The sequence below is a fragment of the Stegostoma tigrinum genome, chromosome 40 (assembly GCF_030684315.1).
Source record: "Stegostoma tigrinum isolate sSteTig4 chromosome 40, sSteTig4.hap1, whole genome shotgun sequence".
Lineage (NCBI taxonomy): Eukaryota > Metazoa > Chordata > Chondrichthyes > Orectolobiformes > Stegostomatidae > Stegostoma > Stegostoma tigrinum.
Window position 1 is genome coordinate 18,581,723 of NC_081393.1, and position 25,334 is coordinate 18,607,056.

Sequence of the window (25,334 nt, forward strand, 5' to 3'; positions counted from 1 at the left end):
TCATTTTGGTTTTGCTCCCTAATTTGCCCGCTGGAATAACTTTGCCCAGCTCATCTTCCTTAAAGAAATAAAAGATCAGTTGGTAACAAGGTGTCTGATGAAGGGTCTAAGGCCCGAAACGTCAGCTTTTGTGCTCCTCTGATGCTGCTTGACCTGCTGTGTCCATCCAGCTCCACACTTTGTTGTCTTAGATGATAACAAGGTGTTGGGCTGGATGAACACAGCAGCATCAGAGGAGCAGGAAGGCTCAGATGGTACTTAACCTCCAAGATCTGGAGAGGCTTACCGTTTTAACGTGTGCTGGAAATGTACTGCAAACAGCAAAGCCTGTTGAATCAACTCAGCATGAATTGGCAGCATCTGTGGAGTGGGAGAGCAGTTAATATTTTGAATTCAGTGCAACTTCAACCAGTCTGAAAGATATTCAAAACCTGCTTTGTACTGTTTTTCAGGCAAACGCAGCTGAGGGCCTAAGACTGGTGTAGAGGGCAAGAGCAGACTTCAGCAGCTGTTAAGGGCAGTGAAAGAGGAAAAAAAAAGAGACGCAAAATGGTTCCTGCGTTCAGATGTGAGGAGGAGGGGCTGAGTTCACTTTACTGCCTTTCTCTCTGTCTATCCCAACAGATGCCAATATTCTCACACAATCTCAGGCCTTTCTAAATTCCAAGGCCACCACTTGACTCATTTCTCTCTCAAACACTTGCTGTAGAGCCGGCATTTCTGGTGAATATATGTTGCACACAAGTATACATGGTCTCACAAGTCTCCCATCTTTCTTGCTTTCCCCTATTTAGAAAGCCAATATCATTGGCTGCGCTAACATGAAATGCGTTCCATGAACAAACATAAAAATGGCTGCTGGCCGGCATCTTTGGATTGATTCATTTGGGTTTTGCAGTGTAAAACACACCTCACACTTTGCACATTATGGCCTCTCAGTAAATGAATTAGAGCGGGATGTGAGCTGGTATTTTTTGAATGGTTGACTGTAGAGGGAACGATGTACCATTTAGTTTACAATGTTGGAACAAAGTACTGCAGATGCTGGAATCTGTACTGAAAGCAACCATTTGAGATCACAGCAGGCCAGACAAAATCCATGGAGGGAGAGCAAGCTATCTTTTCAAGTCCAGATGTCTCTTCATCAGAGCTGAAATGAAATGTGAAGTGGGCAACAGTGTTGCTATAGATTAGGAAGAGGGGGTGTGGATATACATTGTTCACCAGTGCCCAACACCCATTACCCCCATCAACCTCCCTCAAACTACAACATAAATGCTCTCCCTGCCATACTTCATGTCATCTCTGTTGAAGAGTCATCTAAACTTGAAACACTAACTTGCCCTGTCTCCAGTGTGAACCTCTGTGATCTCCAGAATTTGGAGTTTGTGGCAAAATGCTAAACTGGATGCAGGAAGAGTGGGAAGCTTCAGTTAGGGTCTGGAATTCTGTCAATTCCAACTGCAGAAATGTTAATTCGCAACAAATAAGCAGGATAGGAAGAACTCCCTGACGATATGCAACGACCACCCATCTTTGAAAAGAATGACTTGCACCCGCTCACCGATCCAACCACCTGCCCCTCTCTGCCAAAATGGGTATAGTGCCCCACCGACAGAACAGCTCCTCTGTCATCACCTGGCAAGGCAGCCCACTGAAACAATTGACCCGGATATGACAGGCCCCCAACATAGCTAGACCCTGCTGTGGCTATCCCCAAACATCACAGTTCCCCAAACATCACAGTTCCCCAACATGGCGAGCCCTGAAATGGCTACTCACTCAGAAATGGTTACCCCTGACAGGACTGCCCCAGATATAGCTAAAAACTGACACAGCTACCACCCAACAGGTGCCCTCTGACACGGAGCTACCACCCCCAACAAAAGCATTCTGACATGGCCATTGCCCAAAACAACTGCCTCTTGACACAGGCTCCCCCCGATACAGTTACCTCATAAACTGACAACACTGTGACAGGACTACCACTGCACAGGGCTGCACAGGGCTGCCCCCGGCACGACTGCCACTCGGCACTGCTAACCGTGACACATATGCCCATGACAGGACAACCCACAACACGTCTGCACCTCAACATGCTTGCCCCTGACATGACGACTCATTGACACAACTGCCCACAAACAGGTTCCCCGACATGGCCAAATGCGATGCAGATGTCTGTTCCCTGACATGAGTGAACTCCAGATACAATTAACGAATGAGAAGATTACCCGTTACCACAGCTACCCTTGATATTGCTCACCCCTGACACCAATACACACTGACAATTTTGTCACTGAACAAAACTGCCCATGGCATGTCTGAACTCCCGACGTGTGTACCCCTAAAATGACTAAATCTGGACATAATGATACACTTGCGGGCCTACCCAAGAAAGGCAAGCACCCTGATAGAGCTACGTTCTGACACAACTACCCCCCAACCAACCCCTTACACAACAAGTACCCTGACACAATGATGCTCCTGACACAAACTAACCCTGCAATAGTTACGCACTTCATATGACTCCACGCCTGGCCTAATCCTCCCTTGACATGAAACATCTCATTATGTTTGAACATTTGTGTTTACAAAAGGAGATGTGAAGGCATGTTTTATCGTCGTCCCCTCATCAGGACTGGAAGGTAAGAAGGCCAACAGTAGAAAGGGAAGTGGCAACAATTCCTCCAGGGTTTTAAGCAGGTGCTGCCAGCTCAGAAACCACATTAGATGTAGCTTTCTCTGTTAAATGTTAAACTTCATCCATCAATGAACTGGCAGTTGTGTCGAGTCTGCGATATGGAGGGTGGCTATATAAGGTGGCCAATTTGTGCCGATCTGAGTTTTACAGCAGTCTGAAATCAGCCTCAGATTTTTTTGTTTCCTCTTTGCCAGTAGGATTTGTGACAATCCTCTAACTTTGAAATGTTCGGTTTTCTGGTTTCTTTCAGAGAGAGATTGAATGAGAAGATTCGAGCTGACTAATGAATACCATTTGAGTAAATGGCTGTGGAGTGTTTGGGTTCAATACACTCTGATTGGGTTGGGCCAGCTGTTGCAGAATAGGATTATTAATAGTTTTTTTTCTAAGTAGCATCAGGAGCTATTGGAGTGTCAACAGAGTTGGAAGCTGCCTTCTGGATCCATAGCAGACTATGTGCTGTGGGTGATCTAAAATGAAATTAGATTTGCCTTTCATGTTCTCAAGGACAACTAGGATTGAGCAACGCCCACATTCCACAAATGAACTATAAAGAATTGATCACATTATGATTGAGGTTTTATTTCCACGTTACAAACAATGGAAGCAAACTGGGTGGGTGTAGCCAGCTCTCATATTCCAGGATTTCTGTTTATATTCGTTGAACGTTGAGATTCAACAACAGTAGCTGTTGGAGCCACAACAGTTTTGGAAGATGCAGTAAATCTCTCCTGGCTTTTAAACGGTCAGAGCTTTCTCTTGATCCTTTTCCTTCTGTACTGATGTTTAGATGAATTTATTTCCTGAACTTTGCTCAGGGGTGTGTTTACGGGATTTTACTATATTGGGAAAGTTAATTAGGAATAGCTAAGTCATTTTAGTTTGTAACTGTCCAAACTGTCATCAAAAATTCTCCCCACTTGTGCATCAATCACAGTCTTGCCCAGCTGTCATCAGTCCAGTTTGTACTGGTGCCACTTCACCAGAATTGATCCCGGAGTCACATGAATTTACTCCTCGCACCATTTTTCTAGCCATGAATTTGTCTGATATACCCGTTCTAACTCCTCAGATTCAGCTTTTGTCAGCTGAGTCTCGGAGATTGAATTCACCCATGCTTTTTACCATTTTCATTACTCTAGGTATTGTAACTGTCCAATCTTTGCAAGAAAGTGGAGGTAAATCCATCATAATGGAGTAATGCATTCTTCTATCTAAAAAAACAAATATTATTCTGAAAGCAAATCCCTGCCAGGCGATCTGAGTACGTCTCCCAGTTGCCAGCATTTATACCGTGTGACGGTACTGCTCCTTTTACAGATGTGTCCTGTACTGTTTCACTTGCAGAGAATTGTTGTCACAGAGCTGCCGAAATGTGTCCTTCGGGCAGGCAGTTGCTAAACTGCTTTCAGTTCTCTGTCTTTCTTTGAAAGAAAGGCGAAATAATGTGAATGGGCTTTTTCAGACCCACGCAAACAGAGAACCGTGGCTGTGACCTTATTTATTTGGTGCTTGTTGCTGCCTTGTTGAGCTAAAGGTTTGAATTCTTGGCTGCTACAGAGAGATTTTAGTGAGGAGGGCACTCCTCTCAACAATCAAAAAATCCTGTTGGTGTTTTTTCCTGTTGACCTGGGTAGAGATAGCGCGTGAGAATAATAACTGCATTGCTAAACTTCCTGGCTCCAGGGGATGTTCATGCGAAGCTGCTTGAAGTGAAAGAGTCGATGTTTGGTGATTAGATGATACGTTATCCTGTTCAGTATTTCAGTTTTACACACTGACACAGAGTCTTAATTTCATCGTAACTAATTGTACCACAAGAATGAATTGCATTTTGTTGTAAGTTTAGTGATGGAATAAACAAATGTATTCAAAATACCGTACGATATTTGTGCCAATTTTAACAGAAAAGTGTAAAAATCAGGGTCCAGGCTACCTGCATAATGTACTCTGGAGGTGTCTGGTCTGGCCTGGAAGAACAGATCTCACATCTCCCCTGGCTCCACAATACGACCATGAGGAAGAGATGTAGTGTTCAGCTGTTCAGCCAGTCGAGACCTCTTGCCGGTCGACAGGATCATGTTTGATCCGAATCTCCTCACAAGCATTATCTTTCCTTTTCCTCACAGTTCTTGAGCCAAAGGATGTTACCTAACTTGTCTTCAAGACCACCTTTGACAAAGTGCCGCACAGGAGGCTGCTGAGTAAGATAAGGACCCATGGTGTTAGAGGCAAGGTGCTAGCATGGATAGAAGATTGGCTGTCTGGCAGAAAGCAGAGAGTCGGGATACAAGTGTCTTTCTCAGCATGGCAGCAGGTGACAAGTGGTGTTCCATAAGGATCATTGTTGAGACCACAACTTTTCAGCTTGTCCGTTAATGACCTAGGTGAAAGAAGTGTGAGATATGTGGCTAAGTTTGCAGATGATTCAAAGATATGTGGAAGGACAGGGAGTATTGGGGAGGTGGAAGGCTGCAGAAAGTCTTGGAAAGTTTAGGATGGTGGGCAAAGAAGTGGCAGACAGAGTAAATGTTGGGAAAATGCGAGGTCATGCACTTTGGTAAGAACAGTAAAAGCATGGACTATTTTCTAAATGGGGAGAAAATTCAGAAGTTTGAAGTGCAAACAGGCATGGGAGTTCTAGTCCAGGATTCTCATAAGATAAACTTGCAGTTGAGTCAATAGTCAGGAAGTTAAATGCAATGTTGGCATTAATTTTGAGAGGACTTGAATATAAAAGCAGAGATCTACCACTGAGGCTGTATAAGGTTCTGGTCAGGCCACATTTGGAGTATTATTTCAGAGATAGTAGGAACTGCAGATGCTGGAGAATCTGAGATAACAAGGTGTAGAGCTGGATGAACACAGCAGGCCAAGCAGCATTAGAGGAGCAGGAAGGCTATTTTCTGAAGAAGGGTCTAGGCTCGAAACATCAATCTTCCTGCTCTTCTGATGCCGCTTGGCCTGCTGTGTTCATCCAGCTCTACACCTTGTTAGCTTTGGAGTATTTGGAGTATTGTGTGCAGTTTTGGGCCCCATACCTCAAGAAGGATGTACTGGCCCTGGAGTGGGATCAAAGGAGTTTCATGAGAATGGCCCCAGGAATAAAATGCTAAACATTTGATGAAAGTTTGAGGACCCTGGGCTAATACTCTTTGGAGTTTAGGCGGGGAACATAATTGAAACTTACAGAATATTGAATGGTCTGGAGAGCGCGGATGTTGGGGAGATGTTTTCAGTTGGAGGAGAGACCAGGACCCAAGGGCATAGATTTGGACTAAAGGAAAGACCTATTAGACTGGAGATAAGGAGAAACGTTTTTAGCCAGAGTGTGAGACATTGATGGAACTCCCTGCCAAGAAGGCTGTGGAGGCCAGGTCATTTACTCCATCTCTCACTCATCTCTGAATTAATGTTTAAGCTGTCTCTGAAAGTTTACTGCCTTAATTTGTTGGGAACCGCATTTAAGAGAAACCACCATTAATTAAGTGGAAGTATTCCTGTCGTTCGTTGCAAACAGCATCACAAAGTGTCAGTTTCATCAATAGCTTGGTTGTAGCTGTAAAGCCATAAAGACCCGTACACCATATCCATGTCCTAAAGCTGACAGTGCATAAAATGAAAGAGTACCACAAGGAGAGGGGCGGGGAATTGGTGGGGGTGTTGTGGGTTGGAGAGAGAAGATTTATTCCCTGACTGTTTCCAAGATCGTTGAACTTAACCACCGCTTTGACAGACCTCCACCAGCACTGCGCCTTGAAATGATTTGCTTCTGTCTCTGAAAGAAATCTGCCGACGACTTGGGGAATTCAAAGCCACTGAGGCTGCTGCGAAATTGATTGGCTACACATTTTACATTTACAATCTGATATCAGTTACGGTGAAACAGTGATCATATGTTCACATGAAGCTGACAATGGTCTTGTAAAAACTAATAATAATCCATATTGCACTTTCAATAAAACTACTCTATCCAATAATTCTTGGCAATAGTTTCCCAAAATACACAAAGAAGGATCAAGAGGAGGCCATTGTACACATTGAGCACGCTTGAGAGGTCAATGAGACAGTGTCTGATTTAATTTTCAACCGAACAACACACTCCCGCATTCCCTTGACAGTATTTTATTGCTTTTGTCATTGAGAATCTCCATTTCACTGTCATAGAATTCGTGAAAGACACTCTCCTCTGTCCTTCGAGGAAGCAGTTGTAAAGAGTCCAACACTGTAGAGGAAAGAACGTTTCCGGCTCGCTGCCTTGAGAGCCCAACCAGTATTTTTAAACTCTGTCATTTGGACTGGGTATTTCCACGAGACGGAATATCCTTTTGTAATTGACCCGGTCCAGTGCCTTCAGGATCTTAGGTGTTTTCAATAAGTCTCCAGTGTCTCTTCTAATCACCAAGGAAACACGCCCAGCTTGCATTTCCTCACAGGGCAACAGCTGATTTCAATCTCATTGCAACAATTGGAGTGGTTGAGTCGAACTGTAGCTCTCAACGGCAACATTACACATACACAGTAATGAGCCAGCACACCCCAAAGTGAGCTGTGGCCCCGATTCCACTTTTACTTTTGACGTTTAGTAAACACAGCTCGACCGAATTTCGCTTTGGCAATAACCCGCATTCATTTGATGATAATGCTTGGTTACCTTTTTCTCACCCTGACACTTCAGCATTTCTTCCACAGCTTTCCATTTCTGCAGATTTGCTCACAGATATTATCAATCATGTTGACCATTTTGAAGACTGACAATCTGCACTGCTGTAACAACAGCAATCTCCCTCTCACTTTCTGTCTCTGTCTCTCTCTCTCTCTCTCTCTCCATGCTAACATCCGCCTCCCTGCGGCATTTCCCTCTGTACCTCTCTGTCTTCCCGTTTCTCTCTCTCCCCCCATCTCTTTCTCTGACACGATGAAGGCAATTTAGGATTGAGATGAGTAGAAATGTCTTCATTGAAAGTGTGGGGTGCGTGTGCAACTCTCTGCCACACACAGCGGCTGGGTCAAACTTTGAAAACTTTGAAGAAGGAATGAAACACAGCTCTTGGAGCCTGAGAGATCAATGGTAATTGGGGGGAGAATGGCGGAACATGGGACCGAGTTGGTTGATCAGGCAGGGTGTCAGTGAGTGGGAAAACATTCTCTAAGGGATGAATGGCCTACTGCTGTTCCAGTTTTCAATGCACTTTTGTGGTAAACCGGTATCCTAATTGTTATTTCAGAAAATCGTCTTTCTGTTATTGCTTGTTATATTGTTGCCTCCATGTTGTGCGTTCGATCTCATTAAATATACGAGACAAGTATCATTATGACCCTCATTTTATTTTATCAACCGGAACAATTGAGTTAACGCATTGGATGTTGGACTGGATGATGAGGTGTTAACATATTATCTTCCTCCTCTCTTGGTGACAAGATTTCTTCTGATCTCTGTTTCAAATGGCCGTCAGTCTACCCTGAGCCTGTGACACTCAGTCTGGATTTCCTGCTCATCGAGATTATCCGCCCTGCATTTACGCCATCCAGTCCTGCCAGAATTGTAGTGGTTTTGATAGGAGCACCACATTAACCGTATACATTCCAGCGAGTACAATCCGAACTGTGTTCTTCGTTCATCAGTCCTGCCATCTCAGGGATCATGCTGCAACCTTTGTTGAGCTCTGTCTGTACTCAGAATTTCTTGCTCAGATAAGGACATCAAACTGTGTAACGTCGTACAATTGCAGCAAGAGATGCCTGCTCCTGTATTCCAGTTGTCTCCCGAGGATAGCCAAGAGAATATTTGCTTTCTCTTTACCACCGGCTGTTCCTGCAATGCTGAGGTTCAGCTGTATGAATGCCACCTCCTTCCTTTCCCAATCTCTTGACACTCAGACAATAAACTACCGTACTTGTTTTGCTTCAAAAGTTGATGACCTCACATTGATCCTCTTTAAGCTTTATTTGCTGCGATGTTTTTTCTCACTCACTCAAGTTTTTCCAATCATGCGTAGGCATCTCTACAATCTCCTCAGTCTCCCACCAAGCTTTGTGTTATCTGACAACTGGAGAGGTTACATTGAGTTCCTTCCTCTGTGTCATGATATTTTTTTGTGAATAGCACTAATTGCTAAAGAAGGAATGAAATAAATTTCTTGGAATCTTAGAGATGAATCCTTGTAAATTATCTCTGTACCATCTCAAGTATCACAACATCTTTCCTATAGCAGGCGGACCCTGATGAATATTGTCATCTGAAAGTGGGCCTGTACATCCCAACTCAAATAGTCAATGCGATGACTAATATAGTGAAACGTATGAAACAACTTCCCCACTTTGGCTGCCTGCTGATCCCCGGGACATTCTCATTCAGTGTTAAATTCCTGCCCTAATTCGCTTTGCCAAGTGGAGCACTTGACATTGATCTAAGTTAAACCTGATTTCCCAATTTTCAGCGCATATGCTCCCCTGATTGACGTAGAACTGTACTCTGAGTTACCCTTGTTCACATTACGGTTACTCTTCTGCAAAGGACCTTTCACAGTTAGAAATTAATTTATTCTTGTCATTAATCAATCCCTCACCTAGGATAGCTGGATGACATTGGTTTCTCAATGTATTAGAGCAGAAAATACTCCAGTGCACAATCCGGGAAGAAAATGTTCCGATACAGGCTCCAGGAAACCGTCTCGATATTATTGTTGCTGAATCGAAAGGCCAATCAAAATGCTGAAGTTGTCCATAATTCCAAATGTACTATTAGTGCTTGCTATATTTTCCAGTTTGATGCCTTCCATAATATTCACACAGCAGATTGGGAGTCTATGCACGAACCCTGCCATTATTATGTCCCCTTCATGTTTCTAAACTCCACCTGTCGAAATTCGAATTCAATTAAGATAACGCCCTTTCTCACTACCTTGTTAATGTCTTCCTAAACAATGATCCTTCAAATCTCGTTTTCGCCTTTATCTGTCCTTCCAAAAATCTGAGTACCCCTGGATGTTGAGTTCCAATCCCTGGTCACCCTGCAGCTAAATTTCCATAATCGCAGCTATATTCTGTTCATTTATTGAGTGCCAAACTCATCAGATTTATTGAGAATGCTGTTTGCATTAAGATAAAAGGCGTTAGTAATTTTATTCCTTTTCACATCATCAACCAATGCGTCTGGAATCTTTTGCAGAACAATTTCCTGACATCCCGTTAGGCTTTTTGTTTTCACTCTTGTTGGCAGTGCCTGCTCCCTCCCTGCTTCGGTTTGCATTGCTGTTCACTTGCCATTTTTGTTTGTGACTACCCAAACTGCTTTTTGTCGATTACAGTCTTCCCCATGTGCAATCAGTCCAGTTTGTAGCGGTTCCGCCTCCGCCAGAATTGATCCCATGTTCACAGGAATCTACCCCTCCCACCATTTTTCTAGCCACGTATTTATCTGATATACCCATTCTAACTCCCTATATTCTGTTTTAGTGACCTTATTCATGGAGACAGAATTCACCTAAACTTTTACCATTTCCATTACTGAAGGCATTGTAACAGCTCAATGTTTGCAAGAAAATTGCAGGAAAACAATTCTAGCGAATGAAATATGGAATAATGCATTCTGCTGTCAAGGAACAAATGTTGCTCTGGAAGAAAGTCCCTGCCAGGTAATCTGAGAGGGTCTCTTGCAGGTGCCACTGTTTACAACTTGTGATGGCACTGCGCCTTTCTCAGATGTGTCTTATGCTGTTTCACTTGCAGAGGAGCGTTGTCAGTGTTGCCGAAACGTCTCCTTCAGGCAGGCAGTTTTAAACTGCGTTCACTTTTCTGTCTTTCTTTTAAATTCAGTGGAAGTAACGGCGAATGAGCTTTTTCAGACTCACACAAACATAGAACTGTGGCTATGGCCTTGTTTATTTAGTGCTTGTTGTTGGCTTGTGGAGCTGAAGGTTTGAATTCTTGACGGTGAGAGAGAAATTTTAGAGAGCGGTACCTTCCTCTCAAAAATCGAAAAATAAGTTCTGTTGTGTTTCTTTCTGTTGAACTGGAGAGAGACAGCACACGACAATAATGACTGCATTGCTGAAGTTCCTGTTGCAAGGGAATATTTGTGGGACGCTGCCAAAACGTGTCAATATTCCGCGTTTACATAATGCGTATTTCAGTAAGGTTACATCAAGTCTTAATTTCGTCCTGACTAACTGTACTGCAGCAATGAATTGCATTTTGATGAAAGTTTAGAGATGGATCAAACAAATCTTTCCGGAACACTATAAGTTTTGTTTTCCAATTTTAAAAAGAAAAGTGCAAAACTTAGAATCTATGCTATCCCCATCATGAACTCTGGCAGAGCCTGATACAGCCCAGAGAGGGTGGTAGAGTGGCTCAGTAGCTAGCACTGCTGCCTCACAGAGCCATGATCCCGGGTTTGACTTCAGCCTCAAGCGACTGTCTGTGTGGGGTTTGCACATTCTCCCTGCGCCTGCGTGGGTTTTCTCTGGATGGCCTGGTTTTGTCCAACAGTCCAAGGATGAGCAGTGCGGATGGATTGGCCATGCTAAATTGCCTATAGTGCCCAGGGATGTTCAGGTTACTTGGGTTAGACATGGGGAATTCAAGGATAGGGGAATGGTTCTGGTTGGGTTGCTCTTTGGAGATTCATTGTGCACTTGTTGGGCAAAATGGCCTGTTTCGACATTGTAGTGATTCTGTGAACAGCTCCCCTGTCTTCCCTGGTTCCACAATAGTACCATGAGGAAGGTACATAGTGTTCAGCTATTCAGCAAGTCGAGACAGCTTGCCATTTGATAGGATCATGGTCGATCCGAATCTCCTCCCACACACTATCTTTCCTTTTCCAAGCAGCTCCTGATTTCCTGATTGATGCGGATTCTATCCGTATCAGCCTTGAGCATTCACGAGGACCCTGGCCCCACTCCAGATCTCACCAATGTCTCATTTTTATAGCCCCCATTTTATATTCTATTCTTCTGCCAATGGGAGGACAACATTTCAGGTGATTTCTTCAACACCTGATCTCACTGCACTGCTGGCTTTCAGGGCCCGTGCACTGACAGATCATGATATCTCACTTCATCCGCCTCTGTCAGGATATTCCCAAGTATTGTTTATTCCATTGTGCTGTCTGATTTCTGCAAAAGCAGACCTCAACTTAGCAGAGTTGAACAAAAACAAAATTGCTGGAAAAACTCAGCAGTTCTGGCAGCATCTGTGGAGGAGAAAACAGAGTTAACATTTCAGGTCTGGTGATCCTTCCTCAGAACGTAGCAGCGTTGAACTTCATCTGACACTTTCTTCCACACGTCACTAGCCTATAATCATCAGTTTGGTCTCACCAGCTATTCTCTATAATTTCCATTACATCGATCATTTTTGTGTCAATTGCAAATTTCCAAATTCTTCCTCCACATTCATATTCAAGTCGCCAAAGTGAAAAACAACGAACAGTGGTCCCAACACAGGCCTGTGGAACGCCACTTGCAACAATTTTGCATTCGCAAACACAGCCTTTGACCATTACATTTTGCTTCATGTTTTTCAGTTAACTTTGCATCCAAGTTGAAACATTACCCTGAACCGCACGGGGCTTTTACATTTTAACAAAGCACGGGGAATAAATACTTGCCCAAACGATGCCTGCATCCTGTGAGTGATTGTTGAAAAATAACCTTCCTCCAGTTTTGACCTTTGATTCCTGTCCTATTCTTATCCTTTTCTGTAATCCTCAAACTGAAAGAGATGTGACCACTTTCAGTGAAATGAATCCTGACTGATTTCAGTTGCTCACGTGAAATGACTCCTGTACTCCTGAAATGACTATGCACAGACAGATTTAAAAAAAGTCCCTTGAATGCATTTTAAGGGTTTTGTTACCTCTCTGCATTGCACAGTCAAGCTGTCCCAGTTACTGTTTGCACGGTTCAAATCTTTCACGATTACTGTGCTATTATTACTGAAGTATTCTCAAATTTTTTATCCAATTCAATTCTCTATCTCACTGTGACTATTCGAGGCCGTTAGTACATAGCCAACGGTGTTCTATGATTTGAATTAGAGTTTAATGGTCTCTGCTGATGATTGTTTGGGATCACATTCCTCTGCACAGGAAGTTAGGTCTGCCACCACGATTGATCAGCCAGTGAGGAAGAAACTAGTGTCAAAGAATGGTAAACGTGAACCGTTATTCAAAGTTTTGGCAAATATATTTTGCTCGGGAGTTGGATTAAGTTGTTGACTTGGTCATCGAGCTGGCTTGTTCTCGTTCAGATGTGTCGCCTGCATGCTCAGTGACATCATCAGTGGAGCCTCCAATACAGACATTATTCTACTCCATTGGAATTTACATTCATTTGGTACGTTATGGTGAGCAATCACGTTTCAGGCTTTGATCTGTGTGAGTTTGTCTGCGGGGTCCAAATCTGTCTGATTGTACAAAGCACTACGGCTGGAGAATCATTCCTTTAGGACACATACAAGCCTCCTACGACCACCAGGAATCATCGTGGACGACAAGCTGACAGACTCTCTGACAAACGCTGACAAGGATTAAGGACCTCGTTCCCACAAAACCCTCCGCTGCTATAGACTTCCTAAAGAAGGTAAACCAGACACTACCCTCTGGTACCAGGCACACATTCACTCAAGCTGGACAAGGACCAACAACAGAGATTCAAACATCCAGTTAACGGCTCACTCCATCCGACCCAATGAAACCAAGATTTCCTCAATATCCACAAGAACATCAAAATCAACTGCAATGACACTGTGGTATCATTTGAGGCCGCGGTTTTATTCACATCAGTCGACATCCCAGGAGCCAAAGACACATTGGCCACACTGCGAGAGGAAGCAACAACATAGAATAGCAGCTAAATCAGCAAACAACACATGCCTCATGTCCCTGACCTGGTGCCTCACCACTTACTTCTCTTTCATGGTCAAGTACTGGAACAAATTAACGGTATAACAATGAGGTAACATTTGTGAGTCTTCAATGCAACAAAATAGATGAGACGCAGCAATTCATCAGCAGCATTTTTGCCGCGATTAAATGCCCGAGGTAGGAGGAAAGAACAAACAATTTCCATTTCATAGAACAGTACAGCACAGTGGAGGCCTTTTGGCCCACAATGTCGTTTCTGGATGTTAAAGTTGAGTGTGTGGCCAATGCAGAGTTGCAAACCACAGTACACAGCAGAGTCCCTCACACCGATCAAATTGTTAACTTCCACGGCAACCACTCCAATTCACACATAAAAAAGCAGCATTAGTGCACTATTTAAACAGGACAGGATTCACAGCCTGGAACTTTACAGGAAAGGGGAAGAGCACTTCCAAAATATCCCCGACATGATTGTATATCCCCTGAGCTTCATCCGCAGATGCCTTCTCGACAGGCATCCGCAGGCGGACTCAGTACGCTCTAACAAACTGGCCACATTGTTATACATCAAGAGCATATCGGCACTGCCAACAATACTCCTATGAAAACGAAAAGTCATGGTGGCCCGTTAGTTTACAGGCACTACACGGCAAACACTTTCAAGGATTGAACACCGCATTCCCACAACATGCCGAAACAACGTGGTTTACAAAATACCACACTGCGACAAACATTACATCAGACAGGAAGGATGGAAACGAGCCATCAGAATAGATGCAGCAAAAAAGCATGATGACCTCTCCACAAAATCAGGACTCAAAGACAATAAAGGCCATCAGTTTAACGTTACAAAAAAAACACAGAAAATTGGACCCCATTTACAAGCCCACACAGAGCAAATCCGGAAATGACCACAAAGAAACTGAGAAAGCTGTCCTATTACCTGGACTGACCCATTCCTGCAAATTTTTGAACAGAACAGACATCCTGGCTCCTCTGGAGGCGAGATTAAAGACAACAAACTCATAGACGAAACACAAACCATCTGACAAACTATCATCCCCACACTACAAAGTACGAGTAAAGGGGACAATCTGAACACTTCAGAGTTAAAAGCCCGAGATAAACCCAAGAAAGGCAATAACATCATACGCCTCCCTGCAGACAAAGAGTGCCTGGCCATCATGACAAAACTAACAGACTTCCTTCTGAATGCCAAAAAATACTTTAAGAACTGCGGTTGCTGTTAATCAGGAGGAAGGGTCACTGCACCAGAAGAGCTAACGTGTTTTCCCTTTATTGATGCTGCCAGACCTGCTGAGCTTTTCCAGCAACTTTGTTTTTGCACCTTCAAAATGCACATGCATTGCTTGCAGGTACACACACTTACCAATAGACCCAACATTGCAGCTCAGGAGGAGGATCACACAGACACTGAAGACATGAGAGGATGCAGGGCAAAGAACCAAGGCAGATAACTTCAGAATGAAACCAGTTGGCGCGTACACCCGCTCTCCCCACACATCCCAACTCCTATGGACATTCTAAAGGAAATAAACAAGATATCCCTCTCACAACCAATGTTTCCCTAAAAGGCACACCTTCACACAAATTTGCCAAGGACCAACAACAGAGATTGAAACAGCCAGTCGATGGGCCACCACATTCCATCCACTCAAAACCCCTCGAAGTTCTCAAGAACGTAAAAGTCATCCATGACGAGATTAACGTCCGTTGTATGTCACAGCTTGGTTCATGTTAATCGACATCCAACTTGTGAAAGAAGTAGTTGCCAAATTTCTGGAGGAAGCAGCACACAGAGCAGCAGCTGGTTCAGCTATTACCGCATACTCAAACTACCCGATCGTTGCCAAACCACACACTTCGTCTTGTAGTGGTCAAGAATTCAAAAGTGATCAACGGTACAACAATGGGGTCACCCATCGCAGAATGCATTGCAGAAGCAAGAATGCAAATGCTGGAATACACAGTACTTCCCCACATGCAGCCTAAAATGTGGATCTGGTACATACAAAGCACTCCCATGATGATTAAATTGAACACATTAGATGAGACCCAGCATGTCATCAACAGTACATTTACAGGGATTACATTTTCAAGGGAAGAAGAAGCAATGATCGATCAACTTCCATTTCTAGATGTTAAAGTTGAGCCGAGGATCAACGGGGGTTTACAAAGCTCAGTGCAGAGAGATTCACCCCACACTGATCAAATAGTGAACTTCCACTGCAACCACTGCAATTCCGAACAAAGCTGCATTTGTAGATGACTTAAACAGGGCAGGACACACTGTAACACCGTGAAACTATGTGGGAAAGAGGAAGAGTACCTGCACAAAATCTTCAAAATGAACAGCTATCCTTGCAACATCATTCGCAGATGCCTACATGTCAGAAAACTACTGGAGGACACATCACACATTAACACACGGGCCACACTTCCGTACATCAAGAACGTATCAGAACTGACAACAAGACACCAAGGACCACAAGGAATCATGGTGGCACATCTGCGCACAGCCACTTTAGGACAAACACATTCAAGGAATGAAGACCACATTCCCACAACATGCAGAAACAACATGTTTCACAAAATACCACGCAATGAATGCCACAAATATTACAAAAGGCAGGCAGGAAGGAAACTCGCCATAAAGCACAGGAACATTAACGAGTAGCAAAATGTCACAACAAACTCTCCTTAATATCGGTACACTCACTAAATGAAGGCCAACAGGTTAACTTGGATAAGGTAACCGTTACAGTCCAAGCCAAACGAAAACACACACAAGAATTCCTAGACGCATGGTTCTTCACCTGTAATGAAATCAACAAACCTATTATTCAACCCCATATACAAACCCATACAGATGAAAACTAGAAACGCATTAATCATCACAACGGGCCAAACAGTGTGAATTCCAAGCAGATTAGATTAACACCATTTCATCAGAGGGTCCACTGATAATTTCAATTGGCATGAGGATGAAATGTCTGAACGAGAACGGCCAGTTTGAGAAGCCAGTCACCAGCGTCAATGCCAAACATGATATTACTGTAGTATTTCCATCCTTCCCTCGTCTTGTAACAACAAAAAGAGAATGGAGAGACTGAGACAGACTGTTCAAATTTGTTTAAACTGAGTGAGGAGCTAATCCCTTTGTAAAGGTCACATTGTAAGTTCATTGTAAGTTGTAACTTGCTCGTGCTGCCACATGCTTTAATTGTGGGTTTAAGTGAACAATGACATCTGTGGCGAAAGTGAGCAAGGTAAGATTATTTAATCTGTCTGTGTGCAACAGGAGTAGATGGCAGCCAGGTCAGTGATGTGCTCCTCCTGCCAGATGTGGCAAGTCAAAGAGCAGCCTCTGTCCCGGAAGAGTGTGTCTGCAGGAGGCGTGGCCGACTGCAGCTCCTCACAGACAGCGTTGTTCATTTGGAGTGGGAGCTGGACACACCGAGGAATGCACAGCCAGCAAACAGTGTGAAAGATATTTGTTACAGACAGGATGCTACAATACAGGTACAGTCAGCAGATGGGTGAACAGACAGTGAGTACAGGAGTCTCCTTTGGCTATTCCCCTCCTGAACAGATACACTGTATGGATCCTGCTGGGAGGATGGCCTCTTGGGAGAGTGTAAGCCGGGTCTGTGTCACCGCAACTGGTTGTGCAGCACAGCAGTGTCAGGCAATATGCCAGTGAGCAATAGTGGTAGGAGCCTCGCCAGTTTGGGGTACAAGGCTGGTGTTCCTGTGGCTGCAACTGAGACCCGAGGAACATGTTTTGCCTCACTGGTGTCAGGGTCAAGTCTGTCTCTGAGCGTTTGCATGAAATTGTTAAGGCTAAGGGTGTGCAACCGGAAGTTTTGGTGCACTTTGGTAACAACTACAGAGAAAGATGTGCTGGTGCAGAGTGCGTACAGTGAATTAATAATGCAGCTGAAAAGCGGAGTCAAGTGGTTAGTAACATCTGGGATACTATCAGTGCAACATGCTTGTGATGCAAGGAATAGGGCAGATGAATGCTTGGCAAAGGATTCGGTGCAGGGAGCAGGGTTTGTGGTTCTTGGATTGCTGGGACCTCTCCTGGGCAGGTGTGAACTGTCCAAGAGTGACATATTACAACTGAACTGGAACGGAGTTACAATCCTCTTGGAGAGGCACACTACTGCTCATCAGGAAGGTTTGTGTTCAAGCCTGATGGGGAATTGGAGCTCAAACCTCAAGCCTGGAGTGGAGAAATTGAGAGGAAGTTTCGTGGTTGGACAAAAAAATAAATAAGAAAGAACAACCAGGCAGAGGTAAATGAAGATGAAGTACCTCAAGGGCTGATGAGTAGTTATTTCATTGCAAAGAATATGGAATGGAGAGCAGATGAGATTTGAGGCTGGATCAGCACAAGGGGCTGTCATGTTTTGGCTGTACCAGAGACTTGGTTAGCTGCGGGACAGGGCTGTTTGTGCAATATTCCAGAGTTTTGTTGTTTTGACGAGATAGAGTGAATGGTACGACTGTATTCTTTGAGGCGAAGTATATTCAGAAGAGTGATATTAGTCTGGAGCATGCTTATGTTCCATGGCATTTTGAGATCAAGACAGAAGTGACTTTGATTGCTTGAAGTGTATGAGAGTTGATAGGTCCACAGCGCCTGATGGTATCTCCCACAGGTTTTGAGAGTAGTTAGAAAGGAGATTCTTTGAGTCTCGACCAAGATCTTTGTACCTTCATCATCCACCTTCGTCGGAGGCTCACTGATGATGTTACCTAGAATGGTGACGAAACGTCTGAAAACTAAGCTTCCAGCTCTGCAAGCAAACTCACATCCAGATACTATGGGAATGTCTGTTCTCTGGAATGCTGGCTCCAATTGTAACACTTATAATTATGACAATGCCAGTTCCCAGGATATCGGCGAGTGCTGATAATAATTTGAAATGAGGTTAAGGGTCACGTGGGTGACCATAATAGTTCGCTCTCTGCTCTGTTTCAGTGATCAATTGGTGCTTCTGCAAGTCTGACCCTTCCTGCTAAGTTGTGTCGGCAGTGGACGTGTGATGACAGCATCATTGTGAAAGAGGTGTGTGGCGTGGTATTACAACAGGCTGCTCAACTCAGTTGCAAAAGATTGGCTGCTGTGGGACACCATCCAGGAGATCCAGAATCTGGAGCACCCCCAAGTCGCAGTGGGAATGGACTGCTCCCTTCATGAACTGCACCCGCAGCAAATTCACTCTGGGCAGTTCAGCATCTCTGTCAGGCATTCAGTAACAGAGAGCTGAGTGCTATTTGCGTAGGCTGATGCAGGAGATCAAGTTGCTTATAATCCAGGGTTGCAGCATGTCGAGACACGGGTTCGAAACCCATGCCCCTAACAGCTGGATGCATTTTAATTCAGGTGCATGACAAGGAATGCACGTTATCAGAAATTACTGCAGAATCGCCACTTCTGCAGAGAGAGAAGAGAGAGAGAGAGAGAGCAGAGTCCAGAGCAGTTTTGCCTCAGCGTCGCTTGTAGTTTAAAACACTGCTGCTGTGAATAAGGCCGTGCCCCAGTAATAAAACTGAAGCTGTGTGTCGCATATTTTCTGCTCTGTCATCGTGTCATAGAGACATTCAGTACGGTCTCAGTCCCTTTGGCCCAAATCATCCATACTGATGAACTTAGCCAAACTAAACTCAAGTCCATTTATCGGCGTTTCCTTCGAACTCAAACGTTCCATTCCCAGCAGCATACTGATCTGAGTTTTACAGCAGTCTGAAATCAGCCTCAGATTTTTTTTGTTTCCTCTTTGACAGCAGGATTTGTGACAATCCTCTAACTTTGAAAGGTTCGGTTTTCTGGTTTCTTTCAGAGAGAGATTGAATAAGAAGCATCGAGCTGACTAATGAATACCATTTAAGTAAATGGCTGTGGAGGGTTTGGGTTCAATACACTCTGAATGGGTTGGGCCAGCTCTTGCAGAATAGGATTACTAATCGTTTTTTTTTCCTCAGTAGCATCAGGAGCTATTGGAGTGTCAACAGAATTGGAAGCTGCCTTCTGGATCCATAGCAGTCTATCTGCAGTGGAATGACCTAAAATGACATTAGATTTGCTTTCATGTTCTCAAGGACAACTAGGATTGGGCAACGCCCACATTCCACAAATGAATTATAAAGAATTGATCACATTGTGATTGAGGTTTTATTTCCACATTATAAACAATGGAAGCAAACTGGGTGTGTGCAGCCAGCTCTCATATTCCATGATTTCTGTTTATATTCGTTGAACGTTGAGATTCAACAACAGTAGCTGTTGGAGCCACAACAGTTTTGGAAGATGCAATAAATCTCTCCTGGCTTTTCAACGGTCGGAGCTTTCTCTTGATCCTTTTCCTTCTGTACTGATATTTAGACAAATGTATTTTCTGAACTTTGGTCATGGGTGAGTTTACCGGATTTTACTAAATTGGGAAAGTTAATTTGGAATAATTACTGGAGCTATTATTCAGTTATATTTTCTGATAGATTTAAGTTATTCTAAGTTATTTCCTTCTTTTTGGCATTTAACTGAAGAGTTTGAATAACTTGTGTTTTGAATAGTGTTGTGCAGTTTGATCAGTTGGTTTGGATTTTAAACGCAGAACCTTACATTTTCCTTTAAAATAAGATGAAGTGGAGCCTGAGTCTGCCCTTTAAAACTATGTTGAGGGTTTCTGGTGTGGTGTTTACCACTAAAATGTAAGACATCCCGTTCACTCTATGAGTTGGTTGTGTGGAGGCTGGATCAGCTCGGAGGCGCCTCTTCAACACTAACCAATGGGATGTAGTATTAGTGGAGGGACAAAGTGATGATGGGCATTGCGCATTACACATAGTGTTGGAGGGAAACGAGATGAAGTACACAGAGCTGGCCAATGGAATGGATGTGATAGTGTGGATGGGGAACGAAGCTCTGACGGACATGTTGACTGGGCATTTGGAAGGGATGAGTTGTGTTTTATTGAGAAGTGTTATGATGGGCAAGGAGATTAACAAATGGGATGGGTCGAATGTTGGGGTTTTCTGTCAGAGAACGCTGGCTAATGGGCTGAGAGTATAGATGGCAGCTAATCAAGAATGTTGATGGACTTGGAACCTGCTCAATACTATTTCAGCAAAGATCTGGCATGACTGACTGGCTGATGGTACATGTCAAGAACTGCCAAATTCATCACGGTAATAGTTGGGTCGGAATGGCTGTTTTGATGAATGTAGGAATGAATATGAGTTTTGTCATGTTTGAGGGTTTGAAGGAAGAGTGATGTTGGGTCTAGAGAGTGGAGAATGAGATCAGAGCAATGTCCATTTGTTGGGGACAGGATATTGATGATGAAGGTGATGACTGGCAAATGGCATTCCATGGTTCAGGGTGGGAGATAGAGAGATGGTGAACGTGGAGATTGGCCAATGGAAACGGTGTAACAGAATGGGAGGGGATAGTATTTATGTACATTTAGACTGACAAATTGGACGATAATTTTGTGTGGAGAGGAAGATAGTATTAATTGATATGGAAACAGACCAACGTGATGATTGTCCAGGTGGAGGGACGTCGGCAGTGGGTAGCGTGCCGTTCATTTCAGAAGCTCACAGTTTCCAGCTTGCCTCCTCTTCATTAATCTTCCATATGATTATGTCCCATCAGGATGATCTTGTGATTCTCCTGTCCATTCTGTTGACAAAACCTGAACCATCCATTCTGATCTTCACCGTACTCCACATTGAAGATTTCACACTAAATTCTTCTTTATCTCCTCTGAATGTGTTTCATTTAAATGTTTTGGCAGTGCATACCCACAATAGTCGCAGTTATGCCTGTTGCTTTGTTGGACATTCCTTGTAACCTTCTCAGTCTGGGCCCGACCAACAAATGTTTCTGCACTTTCTTGATAATGGAAATGGTGCTGTTTGCTTCTGCTGTGAGGAAATGGAAAACAAAAATGTTCCCACTTTCCACCCTGTTCTCAATTCATCTGGAGTCCATCTCTGATTCCACTTTTACAGACATTGCAATCTCTGTTTCTGATTCTGTGGATAGGACGGCCATCAATTTGCAATATAGATCCGCCGACTCACACAGTTCCCCAGGCTATACATCTTCACTACCTACTTCTTCTATTGAGTCCAACCATTCAACTGGTCTCTCTGCGTACATCATGTTCTTCCAAACGATGCCACTGTCCACAAGGTTATAACAGAAATGTTCACCTTGCTCCTCAAATGAATATTCCCCACTATTGTATCTGAAAGTTTTTCTTTTAACTGAATATGAACCCAACCCTTTCGTTCCCAGTCACAAGTTGACATGTCAGTTACCTCCACTCTGATGCCACAACCTCACACGTAATCCACTGATGTCCCTTGTCAGCATCCTACAGGAAAGGTCACAAAACATTCAAACAGCATCATCAAAACCCAAAACCCACTTCCAGCCAGAAGGACAGGTCATCAGACTTGTCACCCTGGGTCAATTGCCAGTCAAAATACACAATATGATCTATCAAAATTACAGATTGCTGCTGACCAACAGATTTTCAGGTACAACCACGGATAGACAATAAATGCTGGTCCAGCAGCAATGTGAACATCACATGAATAAATAAAGAAAGTGGTTGGAGTCTCCCTGTGGAGAGAGGATTCATAAAGATGGGCATAGAATCTACCTTTATGTGTTAGCTAGCACAGGGTTATTGGGAAATTTTGAATCTTGATCTGGGTAATGGGTTGTGAGCAATGACCAGATGTGAGGGAGAGCGATGAGGGACAGACTATTAATGGTCAGCAGATTGCAAATTGACGTGGTGACTGGTCAGTCGAGGCTTACTGATGGAGTATGATGGGAGAGTGATGAAGTACATGGAGACTGGCCCTTTATTTGTGAGAGATGTTGCAGTGTGAGGGGAGAGTGGTGATGAGCCTGGAGACTGGCCCGTGGTGTGCAAGTGATGGTGGGGCGGAAGTGGAACATGATCACAGACATGGAGACTGGCCCATGGTGGAGTGGGTGGGGAATGCAATAATAAACACGGCAAATGCCCCATGGTGTGTGCGCGATCGTGGAGCTGCAGGGAAGCAAGAAGGTGAACTTGAAGACTGTCCCAGCGTGTGTGAGAGATGGTGGAATGGGAGAGGTGTGTGATGATGGAATTGGAGACTGAAAAGTTGAATGAAAGTTAAGGCGGCACTGTCGAGACTGACAATTGGTTGAGAACAAATTTCAGTCAGAATTCAACGAGTTCGATGAATTTTCAAAATCAAAAGCTGTCTTCATGGTATTTCTTGTTCAATAATCCGTACATTCCAATTTAATTGCATGCGGTCCTCTCCAAATGGCTGCTTGTCTCTCTGCAGAGTGATTCGCACGGGGCATCAATGACTATCTTTTGATCTCTATAGAGGTTGAGAAATTAAGGAAATAGGAGTATGAGTAGTAAGTTGGAATATCGATCATGCATTGTGACCACACACAAACATCCAACTCAGTCCACTCTTCCAATGTGGTGGAGTACTGGGCCTCAAACTGTGAACTGTTTCTCTCATCATTAATGTTACAAGACTTGTTGAGTTTGCCAATGACGTTCTGCTTCCAGATCAGATATCCAGCTGAGCGAATACTTTGCTCTTAGTTTGACTGTGAAAGATTGAACACTTTTTTTGTTTTTCTGGTGAGACAGTTAGCCTGGAGTGTTTTCTCAGAAACATGTTGAATCTGCAGCCTGAGACCATCGCACCAAACCTGGTAAAAAATAACAAAAACAATATTGCTGGAGAGGCTCAGCTGGTCTGGCAGCATCTGTGCAGCAGAAAACAGAATTAATGTTTCGGGTCCAGTGACCCTTCCTCGGAACTGATGTTGGCTGTGAAAATGTCAGTTTATATGCAGAAGAAAGGGAGTAGGGTTTGTGAGGGAGTAAACAATAGGATAGAACCTAAAGAGTGAGAAAGATAGCTGGACAGACAAAAGAGTTGCTAACGATCAGGCTGGGAGAGTGAATAGTTGTTAATAGGGAATGTTAGTGACTAACAACAGCGGGTGTGCAGTGGCAGGCTATGTGGGAACAAGGTCTGGTGTGTGGGGTGGGGGGCTGAGACTTGGGGGAGTTTAGGCCTGAAAATTATTGTACTCCGGCTGTGCTTGGAATATTGCATACAGTTCTGGTCATCGAATTATAAGAAGGATGTAGAAGCTTAGGAAAGGGTGCAGAGGAGATTAACTCGGATGTTGCCTGGTATGGAGGGAAGGTCTTACGATGAAAGGCTGCGGGACTTGAGGCTGTTTTCGTTAGAGAGAAGACGGTTGAGAGCTGTCTTTATTGAGACATATAAAATCATCAGGGGTTTAGATAGGGTGGATAGGGAGAACCTTTTTCCGTGGATGGTGATAGCGAGCATGAGGGGGCATAGCTTTAAATTGAGGGGTGAAAGATACAGGACAGATGTCAGAGGTGGCTTCTTTACTCAGAGAGTAGTAACGGAATGGAATGCTTTGCTGGCAATGGTAGTAGATTCGCCAACTTTAAATACATTTAAGTCGTCTTTGTACAAGCATGTTGATGAACATGGAATAGTGTCGGTTAGATGGGCTTCAGATTGGTTTGACAGGTCGGCACAACATCGAGGGCCGAAGGGCCTGTACTGTGCTGTAATGTTCGATGTTGCAGACCTCAAAATTAAGTCCAGAGGGCTGTGGGGTCCTCAAGTGGAAAATGAGTTGTTGTTCCTCCATCGAATTTCAGCGAAGCCGTCTCCAAGTCTACGCGTCATTTCTCCAATGCAGAGGAGACCACATTGTGAGCAGCGAATGCAGTAGACGAGATTCTTGGAAGTGCAGGGGAAGTGTTGCTTCACATGGAAGGTATGTTTGGGCCCTTGGATATTGGGGAGCGGGGTGTAACTGGGCAGGTTATGCACCTTCTCCGGTTACAGGGGAAGGTGCCATAGGGCTGTGGGGAGGTGTTGGGGCTGGAGGAGGTATGGACCAGAATGTCCCGGAGGGAAAGGTCCCTGCAGAAGACGGAAGAGGAAGGGGAGGGGAATATGTGTCTAGTGGTGGCATTTCACCGGAGGTGGCGGAAATGGCATCTGATGATCTTCTGGATATGGATGCTGGTAGGATGGCCTCTCCAGCAATATTGTTTTTGTTATTTTTTACCAGGTTTGGTGCGATGGTCTCAGGCTGCAGATTCAACATGTTTCTGAGAAAACACTCCAGGCTAACTGTCTCACCAGAAAAACAAAAAAAGTGTTCAATCTTTCACAGTCAAACTAAGAGCAAAGTATTCACTAAGCTGGATATCTGATCTGGAAGCAGAACGTCATTGGCAAACTCAACAAGTCTTGTAACATTATTGATGAAAGAAACAGTTCACAGTTTGAGGCCCAGTACTCCACCACATTGGAAGAGTGGACTGAGTTGGATGTTTGTGTGTGGTCACAATGCATGATCGATATTCCAACTTACTACTCATACTCCTATTTCCTTAATTTCTCAACCTCTATAGAGATCAAAAGATAGTCATTGATGCCCCGTGCGAATCACTCTGCAGAGAGACAAGCAGCCATTTGGAGAGGACCGCATGCAATTAAATTGGAATGTACGGATTATTGAACAAGAAATACCATGAAGACAGCTTTTGATTTTGAAAATTCATCGAACTCGTTGAATTCTGACTGAAATTTGTTCTCAACCAATTGTCAGTCTCGACAGTGCCGCCTTAA